This window comes from Euleptes europaea, chromosome 14, assembly GCF_029931775.1.
Source record: "Euleptes europaea isolate rEulEur1 chromosome 14, rEulEur1.hap1, whole genome shotgun sequence".
NCBI lineage: Eukaryota > Metazoa > Chordata > Lepidosauria > Squamata > Sphaerodactylidae > Euleptes > Euleptes europaea.
The window spans coordinates 47,199,649-47,209,694 of NC_079325.1; the positions used below are offsets into that span (position 1 = coordinate 47,199,649).

General features: G+C 44.3%; 1 non-coding gene across 1 annotated transcript; it reads left to right on the forward strand.

The window, feature by feature from the left end:
• Positions 1–9,119: 9,119 nt before the first annotated feature.
• On the forward strand, positions 9,120–9,317 carry LOC130487507 (U2 spliceosomal RNA). The gene has a single exon (XR_008933788.1). It is a non-coding gene; the product is annotated as a U2 spliceosomal RNA (small nuclear RNA).
• Positions 9,318–10,046: the final 729 nt, after the last annotated feature.

Here is a 10,046-nt window from a genome sequence, read left to right on the forward strand (position 1 = left end):
CGACTTCCGACGGGATCGAACTCAGGCCGTGAGCAGAGCTTTTGACTGCAGTACTGCAGTTTATCACTCTGCGCCAAGGGGCTCATTAGAGCCATGTAAAATCATCTATTGGAAACCCTTTTGGCCACTCTCTATCTCCAAGTCTTACCTCTGTGACAGGGTTGTTGTGAGGATAAAACAGGAGCAGAGAACCATGGATGCTACCTTGGGCTTCTTAGAGAAAGGTGTGGCTTAATATGGTGTAGTGGTTAACAATGGTGGACTCTAATCTGGAGAACTGGGTTGGTTTCCCCACTCCTCCACATGAAGCCAGCTGGGTGACCTTGGGTTAGTCACAGTTCTCTTAGAGCTCTCTCAGCCTCACCTATCTCACAAGGTGTTTGTTGTGGGTAGAGGAAAGGAAGAAGATTGTAAACCGGTTTGATTCTCCTTAAAAGGTAGAGAAAATTGGCATATAAAAACCAACTCTTCTTCTTCTGTAATGTTCATGACTTGGACAAGAAGAGAGAGCTTAAACCAAATACATATTCTTTTCATGTGCAGAGTCTTATTCTGCAAGCCAAGTTGGAGATATTTTGGGAAATGTAATTGGAGTGGTCACGACCAAACATGTACACTGACAGTGCGGACCAGAGAACAATAATTTCAATGACATTATTGAGATCAGCACCAAGGATCCATTCCACTAAGGGCCGAGCTACGTGTTACCTCTTATACAAGTTTGCCATGGGGACCTGTAGCTATCCTGCAGCTGTGAGTCCCTAGTGGCAACTCTGTGTAAAGCACCACAGTGGCCTGATTCGGATTAAGGCCACGGCACAGGAAGGGAGAGGCTCCTGCCTTCCTTCTGCCCCATTTTCTCAAGCCAAAATGCCCAGGGGCAAAATTTGCCCTGTTGAGGGTTGCTTGTAGTAACATTCAGTGCATGTGTAGCCCTCCCGATGGAGTAAATTTGGTGGCGTAGCCTCGCTCTTTTCAATGGGGGCATTTTCCCTTTTGACATTTTAATTTTAGTTTCAGTGCCTGGGAGGCTTATGGGAAATGGCGTGGCTGCGCTGCCACCTAACTGCCCCCATCCGCCACATAACTGCCCCCGTCTGCCACCTAACTGCCCCCCTCTTCAGGAATGGGCTGTTTGGGTTGAGCACATGGGACCATTCCTCTTTATAAGCAAGGGATGTATAGTAACAGACGCACTTATGGCCCTTCCCAATCAGAGAAGAGCTGTTCAGTGCATGCTTAGCAAATGCAGGCTCCTCCATGCTGTTTTATTTCACGGCGGTACGTACTAGCCATTTCCATCACTGAATGAGAAGAAGGAGAAGAAAACAGTCCAAATGGAGGGTGATTGCTTCAGGAGTAATTATAGCATGCAAAGAAAACAGTAGCACAGTATTTATCAGAGGCATAGCATTGCATGAAATCATTCCAACAAAGTAGCACAACCACACTCCTGGGATCGTTTTGCACTTAGCCTGGAGATAGGTAAGCTAATCCTGAGCGAATAAATACTGCACAATTGTAACATGTGCACAAACCCCCTTGGCCGTGATCCCAAAGCACGTTTTACCGGAAAGTAAGATCTCGTGCCGTCAGTGGGGGATTTACTTGAAAGGATTTGCATTCTGGTTCCGAGGAGCCTAAGCCAATGGAAAAAGATACTGAAGCAAAAGCATTCCGATGCAAAGGACACCAAAACGGGAGTCCAGGTATTTGCAAAAGGAAATGAACGCTGCAAAGTCATTCTCGGGTTTGACAAGCGTCATTCGTTTCAGCTCCAAAGTGTACCGAACACCACCATTCCAAGTGAAGCACGATTAATATTGATTTTAATACGCAGTGAATTTCTTCCCTCTCTAATTGTCCTTCTGGGCACTATATGAGGGACATGTGTTTGCAGAAGATTCTGCGGCAATGGATTTTGAAAAAAAAAAGAATTAGGTTTTCATAAAAAAAGAGTCTAGGGCTTCGTCTGGCAGCATTTTGCTGTGCAAACCTGCTGGGTAGTCTGTGCAGGACGCTGAAAAGAGGCCTTAAGATCATGACCTGAAATATATTTTTTCTCCCCACCCCCCATCCTTTAACATCCAGCCAGATTTAAATCACAGCTGACTTATGGCAAACCCATAGGGTTTTCAAGGCAAGAGACCTTGGGAGGTGGTTTGCCATTGCCTGCCTCTGCGTCACAGTCCTGGTATTCCTTGGAGGTCTCCCATCCAAATACTAGACAGGGTCAAGGCTGAGAGTGTGTGACTGGTCCAAGGTCGCCCAGCAAGTCTCCGTGGAAGAATGGGGATTTGAACCTGGGCTTCCCAGGTCCTAGTCCAACACCTTAACCACTACACCAAGCCGACTCTCTTTTGGGAAAAATGGGAAAAGAAACGGAAGCAAAAGAATTCCAATGCAAAGGACACTGAAACAGGAGTCCAGGTATTTGAGAAAGGAAATGAACGCTGGGAAGTCATTCTCGGGCTTGACAAGCGCGATTCATTTCAGCTCCAAAGTGTACTGAATACCAGCATTCTGAGCAAAGCAAGATTCATATTGATTTTAATACACAATGAATTTCTTCCCTCTCTAATTGACCTTCTGGGCACTATATGAGGGACCAAACGGACCTATAAAATTGCTTGAGACCAATGCAATTATGTGCAACTTCTGTCTACTTCGGTAGTATTGTGTTTTCAGTTAATTATGTTTAGCTAGAATTTCTTTTGGATCCTATAGCACCAGTGTGGTGTAGAGGTTATGAGCGGTGGACTCTAATCTGGAGAACCGGGTTTGAGTCCCCTCTCCTCCATATGAGCAGCAGATTCTGATCTGGTGAACTAGGTTTGTTTTCCCCACTCCTATCCATGAAGCCAGCTGGGTGACCTTGGCTAGTCACAGTTATCTCTGAACTATCTCAACCCCACCTACCTCATAAGGTGTCTGTTGTGGGGAGAGGAAGGGGAGGAGATTGTAAGCCAGTTTGATTCTCCTTAAAAAGTAGAGAAAATCGGCATATAAAAACCAACTCTTCTTCTTCTTCTTCTTCTTCTTCTTCTTCTTCTTCTTCTTCTTCTTCTTCTTCTTCTTCTTCCTGAAAATCCCTGCTTCACTTTCACTTCTCCCTTGTGCATATCAGAACTGTGATTCTTTTCTCTCCTTTTTCCTCTGTTCTCATTTGAAATTTCCCCCATAAAATGTATACCTTCTTTCAGCATTATTTAGGGGTTGATAAATCAGCATTATACCTTTAAATGATGTGCACTGGATGTATAACCCCCACAATAAATTAAGCACAAGAGGCATAAAGCAAGCGTACAAGGCACAAACAGACCTATAAAACTAACAAGGAAAGCCCAGAACTGAAACCACTGATAAAAATCTAAAGGAATATAAAGAGAAAAGGAATTGAATATTTAAACATTTCCAGCTGTGTTCCCTCAGGACGGCCAATCGTCTTACTGTTCAAGAGCAGAGAGGGAAAAGTCGGGTGCAAATACTGGTGCCTCAGGTGAGATTCTGAACACAGGCAGTTGGATTATCAGTCTCTAGCTACATGCCCTACCTTCCCATCCCCAGACTGGTAAAGAAGAAGAAGAAGAAGAAGAAGAAGAAGAAGAAGAAGAAGAAGAAGAAGAAGAAGAAGAAGAAGAGTTGTTTTTTATATGCTGACTTTTCCCACCACTTAAGGGAGAATCAAACCAGCTTACTATCGCCTTCCCTTCCCCACAACAAACACTCTGTGTGGTATGTGGGGCTGAGAGAGCTCTAAGAGAGCTGTGACTAGACCAAGGTCACCCAGCAGGTTTCATGTGTAGGAGCGGGGAAACCAACCCGGTTCACCAGATTAGCATCTGCTGCTCATGTGGAGGAGTGAGGAATCAAACCCAGTTCTCCAGATTAAAGGCTGCTGCTCCAAACCACCACTGTTAACCACTACACCAAGCAGTGGGGATGAGAAATTTGAAATGATCCCTAAGGATTGCTTGGCCACTGACTGTTTGGTTGCCAGCAGTCAGGCTAGTGAAATGGCGTGAAAGGATCTGCAAGGAACAACAATTTGGTGAGAACTGGAATTTAGAGGGGATCCCATCCTTGAGCGATGTGAGAAGATGGAGGAACCTCTAGTTTAATTGTATTGTGTTATGTTATTTAAGCAGCTTTGATGATCCTTCTGGATTGACAGTAGGGTTTCCAGGTCCCCCTTTACCACTGGCAGGAGGTTTGGGGGGCAGAGCCTAAGAAGGGTGGGGTTTGGGGAGGGGAGGGACTTCAATGCCATAGAGTCCAATTGCCAAAGCGACCATTTTCTCCAGGTGAACTGATCTCTATTGACTGGAGATCAGTTGTAATAACAGGAGATCTCCAGCTAGTACCTGGAGGTTGGCAACCCTAGTTGACAGGCAGAGTAGAAGTCACCCAAATAAATACACATGAGCACATGTAGCTGCCTTATACTGAATCAGACCCTGGGTCCATCAGGGTCAGTGTTGTCTACTTAGGCGGGCAGTGGCTCTCCAGGGTCTCAGGCAGAGGTATTTCATGTCATTTACTACCTGATACTCCTACTAATTGGAGATGCCAGGGATTGAACTTGGGACTTTCTGCAAACAAAGCAGATGCTCTACCACTAATCTGTGGCCTTTCCACTACATAAACTTTGAGAGCACTTGGCAGGAAGTCACTTTATGCTTCTCAAACAACTTCAGTGGCCTAAATCACACTGTACATTATCGAAGAATGCTGATAGAAAGAAAGTAGATTCCTTTGAAATGTGGTGTTGGAGGAGAGTGTTACAGGTACCATGACTGCCAAAAAAAATCAGTGGGTTATGGATCAAATCAAGCCTGAACTGACCCTAGAAGCTAAAATGACTCAACTGAGGCTATTGTACTTTGGTCACATTATGAGAAGACAAGAGTCACTGGAAAAGACAATCATGCTGGGAAAAGTGGAAGGCAGCAGGCAAAGAGGAAGACCCAACAAGAGATGGATCGACTCTATAAAGGAAGCCACAGCCCTCAATTTGCAAGACCTGAGCAAGGCTGTTAAAGAGAGGATGTTCTGGAAAACATTGATTCATAGGGTCACCATGAGTCGGAAGTGACTTGACGGCACTTAACACACAAACATACCATTATTACAGAGTGCTTAATGTGGTTCAGGCAAGGGCCAGTTTGCATAGCAGTAAGAGTGTTATTTGCCCCCCATAAATCCTTGCAGCAGCAGCAGCAGAATTAGTTTTTATACCCTGATTTTCTCTACCTCAAGGAGCCTCAAACCAGCTTACAATCACCTTCTTTTCCTCTCTCCACAACAGAACCTTGTGAGGTAGGTGGGTTTGGGAGAGTTCGGAGAAAACTGTGACCAGCCCAAGGTCACCTAGCTGGCTTCATGTGGAGGAGTGGGGAAAACAAACCCAGTTTACCAGATCAGAGTCTGCTGCTCATATGGAGGAGTGGGAAATCAAACTCCAGGTTGGAGTCCACCACTCTTAACCGCTACACCATGCTGGCTCCCCTGCTGTACACTGGATGTATAACCCACCCTTTACATTAAGTAGCATGAAAAAGGATAAAACTAAATTAACTTTAGTTTTATCTTTTTCATGCTACTTAATTAACAGTCTGGTAGCAAAGAACAGGTTGCAAGCTCTCTTTTGCCATTGGCTGAATTGCTACTGAGCCCCATGGCGCATAGTGGTAAGCTGCAGTGCTGCAGTCAAAAGCTCTGCTCACGACCTGAGTTCGATCCCGACAGAAGTCAGTTTCAGGTAGCTGGCTCAAGGTTGACTCAGCCTTCCATCCTTCCGAGGTTGGTAAAATGAGTACCCAGCTTGCTGTGGGGTAAAGTGTAGATGACTGGGGAAGGCAATGGCAAACCCCCCCGTAAACATAGTCGGCCTAGAAAACGTCGAGATGTGACATCACCCCATGGGTCAGTAATGACCCCGTGCTTGCACAGGGGACTACCTTTAACTTTAAATTGCTACTATGTCTTGGAATGTTCATAAACATCCTACATTCTCAGGAGCAAAGCTTCGACACTAAAGGTCTAGGGAGAGAAAGGGTGCTAATGCTTTAATACAGACTGTAGAATGTGGTATGGATCATCAAAGAAAGCTAAACTCCCCAAACGCTCTACTTCTTCAGAAGTATTTACATAGGCTCCTGCTACCTGGCATTGTTCATATAAACGTACCCAGGGTCAGACACAAACCCTCATGACCTTAATCAATTTCCTGAAAAAATGAATGTTGTTAAAATGACGCTGAGCTCCCAGAAAGGGGTTTCACCAAAGGCCAGCAGAAATTCCTTGAGTTGACAATTTCCAGCAGGAGAATGGTGTGTAATTCAGGAACTACGTCTTATTGTTTGGAATGAATTCCTCTGTGCTAGAACCATTATATTGATTACGGCCTAAAAGAGCACAAAAAGCAGCATTTATGAGTGGCAACTTAAACTGCTAGGAAGTTTGAAGAACACAGAAGCACGAAAAGAAATGGAACAGGGGGAAAAAAGACACATCTTAAGTACTGTGTGTGTGTAAAGTGTAGTCAAGTCTCAGCTGACATGGCAACCCTGGCAAGGGTCTTGCGAGGCAAGTGAGAAGCAGAGGGGGTTTACCATTGCCTTCCTTTGCAGAGTCTTTCTTGGAGATCTCCCTTCCAAGTACCGACCCCGCTTAGCTTCCGCCATCTGATGAGATCGGGCTGTAGCTACAGTTTGCTACCTTCCCTCCCATCTTGAATACTAGAAAACATTTAAATGTCTTCCCCCACCCTTGTTTGTACAGATGACATCTAAGAAGGTCACAGAACACAAGGACTAATAACCAAATTCACAATGTTTGCTGAGTCGCAGTGATAGAAGCCAGGAAATATCCCACTAGGGCAACTTTTCAATTGATTACATTTTTATCCTGTCCTTTCTCCAAGGAGATCAGGGCACTCTAAGTGGTTCTCTACTCTCACATTTTATACTCAAAATAATCCTGTGAAGTAGGTTAGGCTAAAATGGAGTCAAGGTCACCCCAGTGAGCTTCAAGGCAGAGTAGAGATCTGGACAGAGGTTTCCCCAGTCAAAGTTCAATATTCTTCTGTGTTGCGCTGGCATTCTTCCATGGTTACTTGTTTATATATAATCTGTTCAACAAACATGGAACTGGATAGCTTGCCCTGCTTTAGTCTGAGAAAGAGTTTGGTAGGCTTCTTTTTTTAATTCCGACAAAGGCTGCAATTCTGTGTTGTCAATAGGAGCTGCTGTTGGTGTATTTTGCCTGTTAGCCCCAATGCTGTGCTTAATAATGTTGTTTTCAGACCAACCGACCAAATCAAGATTAAAGCAACTATTTTCTCGTTATTATATTTATATCCCTCCTTTCTTCCCAGGAGCTCAGGGCGGTGTGCATAATTCTTTCCTACCCCATTATATCTTCACAATAACCATGCAAAGTAGGTTAAGCAAAGTAGGCCCAGTGAACTTCATATCTGGGTGGGGATTTAAACATGGCTTTCCATGGCATAAAAACAAACATTTACAAACGACATAGCTTTCCTAAACAATCATAGAAGGAAGATCACATTGTCCCATCTTCCATTTCCATTTAACTTAAATGCTACTTCATGTTGGATGAGGCTGAAATTTACGTGTAGAGTATCTACTTTGTAAGATCCCAGGTTCTGTCCTTGACATCTCCAGTTTTAAAAGAATCAGGCAGTAGGTGATGTGAAATAGCTCCACCTGGTACTCTGGAGAGCCGCTGTTAGAGCAGACAGTATTGACTTTGATAGACCAAATGTTCTGAACCCAGTATAAGACAGCTTCGTGTATATTTTAATCATAGCCATATGCTTTGTAGCAGCTTTATAGTAGTTTCACAGCACTGTGATCCAACAACATACTGTCTTTCAGTCAGTAGGCAGTTGTTGTTTTATCCTAAAGGACACAGGAGGAGCTAAGATTGAAACGCTTTGTCATTCATTTGTACTGTAACCAGGGTTGCCCCTGGTTAGTATTTGGATGGGCAACCTCCAAGGAATACCAGGGTTGTGATGTGGAGGTAGGCAATGGCAATCACCTCCCAACGTCTCTTGCCTTAAAAACACTATGGGGTTGCCATAAGTCAGCTGTGACTTTGTGGCACACACCAAAAAGTTTCCTTCAGGTTGTTATATGTTAATACAAGTATCCGTGCACAAAAATGTAGTGAAGCACAGCCATTTCTCATTTTTGTTGTGCTGTTATCGCAATGCACCGTTGTACATTGCAGGGCAGGTTGAATATGTGACACTCCCTACACTGAGTCAAACCATTGGTCCATCTAAGTTAACATTTTTTTTTTGAGTGGCATTGGTTCTCCAGTTAGAGATCCTTTCAGTTGGAGATGCCAAAGGTAGAAACCGGGATCCTCTGCCCTCAGAGCATGTTCTCTATGGGGCCATGCCCACTCTCAGATTCTTTGGTGATTCCAAGTGATTCAAGCAAGGAAACTACATCACAACTGAGAGGCAAGAAGAAGATGTTAGGGTAACTAGAATCATGTGATCGGGGGAGGGGGAGAAAATCAAATCAAATTTATCTCAATGCAAGATCAGCTCTGGATAAAAAAATTAAAAGTTAGGTTAAAATAGTAAGACTATTAATGGTTCTGGGAAAGATGATTTGAATAGGAGGAAGAAAGATCATCTATGGGGTTAGATTTTCCATCAGCCGTTTGCGGATCCCACAAGGCAGAAGGCAAAATTTGGCTACTTGAGTGGTTATCTCCTGGGAGGAGTCTGCTAAAAGAAGGGAAACTTTAGCTTCTTCAGATCTCCCAAGGGAAGGGTGACAATATGGGGAGAATGTACTGCAATCTTATATCGTTGTAAAAAGGGCATCGTAGCAGAAAATGTTCTAAGGTTTTCACTTTCTCAGTTTTGCATGGATATAATTGTTGGTAAAAAAGAGTACGGTGATACCTGCCTTCCAGGAGGGCTGAAGGTAAGACGTTACAACACGCAAGATTAAAGGCCCTTCAGTATTTGCATACTTCCAGAAATCCAAGGTAATCTGCAGAGTGGAAAGGTTTAATGTATTGCATGGTGGGTGAGTATTTATGAATCCGAGCCCAACTGATTGAAAGGCGTGGTCACTTCTCGGCCTTTTGGCTAAGATCAAGTGTAGTACCCTCCCAATTTAACAGAGATGTTCTGATGTGAAGCATGACAAACTATGGAGGACATTTTAAAAAAAATCATCTGAATGAAGTGCTTGTTTTCTCAGGCCTGTCAGACGCCAGCTCACATTGCAGGTATGAATGAATTAAACACAACAGAGGCCTCCTCTGCAGAGAAGGGTTTATTAACAGGTCAGTGGTGCTGCGGTGACACAACACACAACCAGAGCTAAGCTGGCGAAGTGTGACATTTGATTAATTAACGCTTCTGCAGCACTTAGCAAAAACATGAGAGAAGCGCTAAACTCCATTAGGTCAGAAACGAGATGATATTTATATCTTATCCGAATATTACCCTGGCAACAACTATAGGCTTTCCACTCAAGATAAACAAGGTGTGTGTGTAAAGTGCCGTCGAGTCGCAGCCAACTTATGGCGATCCCTGGGAGGTGGATCTGGCCCCTTGAGAGCTCTTATCCGGCCTGCGATCCAGCCGAGGCAGCTACCCCCACCCCTGCTCCTGAGGTGTCATAGAATCATAGAAGCATAGAGTTGGAAGGGACCACCAGGGTCATCTAGTCCAACCCCCTGCACAATGCAGGAAATTCACAACTGCCTCCCCCCCACACACACCCAGTGACCCCTAAGGTCATAGAATCAGCATTGCTGACAGATAGCCATCTAACTTCTTCTTTAAAACCTCCAGGGAAGGAGAGCTTACCACCTCCCGAGGAAGCCTGTTCCACTGAGGAACCGCTCTAACTGTTAGATAATTCTTCCTAATGTCTAGACGGAAACTCTTCTGATTTGATTTCAACCCATTGGTTCTGGTGCGACCTTCTTGGGCGACAGAAAACAACTCCACACCATCCTCTATAGGACATCCTCTATATGACAGT